The 1,545-nt window shown below is 54.2% G+C and overlaps 1 protein-coding gene across 5 annotated transcripts in view; it reads right to left on the bottom strand.

The window, feature by feature from the left end:
• LOC122551174 (arylsulfatase H-like) overlaps nt 1-1,545 on the bottom strand; it is a 38,234-nt gene that overhangs the window by 4,552 nt on the left and 32,137 nt on the right. The window lies entirely within an intron of this gene.

Below are 1,545 nucleotides of genomic sequence, written 5' to 3'. Positions count from 1 at the left end.
TTCACTCACCTCCAACACATTCCACCCACCTGGACACCCCACGCTGGCCTATTACCTGCTCTCGACTTCTTCATTTCCAACTGCCGCCGAGACATTAACTGCCTCAACCTGTCTGCCCCCCTCCCCCACTCCAACCTCTCACCCTCACAACGCGCAGCCCTCCATTCCCTCTGCTCCAATCCCGACCTCACCATCAAGCCAGCAGATAATGGGGGCGCAGTGGTAGTCTGGTGCACTGACCTCTAAATCGCTGAAACCAAATGCCAACTTGAGGACACCTCTTCCTACCGCCCCCTCGACCATGACCTCCATCACCAAACCATCATCTCCCAGACCATACAGAACCTCAGCACCTCAGGAGATCTCCCACCCACAGCTTCCAACCTCATAGTCCGGGAACCCCGCACTGCCCGGTTCTACCTCCTTCCCAAGATCCACAAGCCTGACCACCCTGGCTGACCCATTGTCTCAGCATGCTCCTGCCCCACTGAACTCATTTCTACCTACCTCAACACTGAATATCTCCCCTAGTCCAGGAACTCCCCACATACGTTCAAGACACCACCCACGTCCTCCACCTCCTCCAAGACTTCCGTTTCCCCGGCCCCTAATGCCTCATCTTCACCATGGATATCCAATCCCTCTACACCTCCATCCGCCATGACCAGGGCTTCCAAGCCCTCCGTTTTTCCTCTCCCAACGACTCCAACAGTACCCTTCCACCGACACACTCATTCGTTTGGCCGAACTGGTCCTCACCCTTAACAATTTCTCCTTTGAATCCTCCCACTTCCTCCAGACCAAAGGAGTAGCCATGGGCACACGTATGGGCCCCAGCTATGCCTGTCTCTTTGTTGGCGACATAGAACAGTTGATCTTCCGTAATTACACTGGCACCACTCCCCACCTCTTCTTCCGCTACTTTGATGACTACATTGGCGCCACCTCGTGCTCCCAAGAGGAGGTTGAGCAATTCATCAACTGCATCAACACATTCCACCCTGACCTTAAATTTACCCGGACCATCTCTGACACCTCCCTCCCCTTCCTGGACCTCTCTATCTCCATTAATGACGACCAACTTGACACTGACATTTTTTACAAACCCACCGACTCCCACAGCTACCTGGATTACACCTCTTCCCACCCTACCTCTTGCAAAAATGCCATCCCGTATTCCCAATTCCTCTGCCTCCGCTGTATCTCCTCCTAGGAGGACCAGTTCCAGCACAGAACACACCAGATGGCCTTCTTCTTTAGAGACTACAATTTCCCTTCCCACATGGTTAAAGATGCCCTCCAACGCATCTCGTCCACATCCCGCATCTCCGCCCTCAGACCCCACCCCTCCAACCGTAACAAGGACAGAACGCCCCTGGTGCACACCTTCCACCCTACCAACCTTCGCATAAACCAAATCATCCACCGACATTTCTGCCACCTCCAAATAGACCCCACCACCAGGGATATATTTCCCTCCCCACCCATTTCCGCCTTCCGCAAAGACCATTCCCTCTGTGACTACCTGGTCAGGTCCACGCCCCC

The sequence above is a fragment of the Chiloscyllium plagiosum genome, chromosome 6, assembly GCF_004010195.1.
Source record: "Chiloscyllium plagiosum isolate BGI_BamShark_2017 chromosome 6, ASM401019v2, whole genome shotgun sequence".
Taxonomy (NCBI): domain Eukaryota; kingdom Metazoa; phylum Chordata; class Chondrichthyes; order Orectolobiformes; family Hemiscylliidae; genus Chiloscyllium; species Chiloscyllium plagiosum.
The sequence above is the reverse complement of the archived record's forward strand: the minus strand, read 5'-3'. Positions and strand labels throughout refer to the sequence as shown.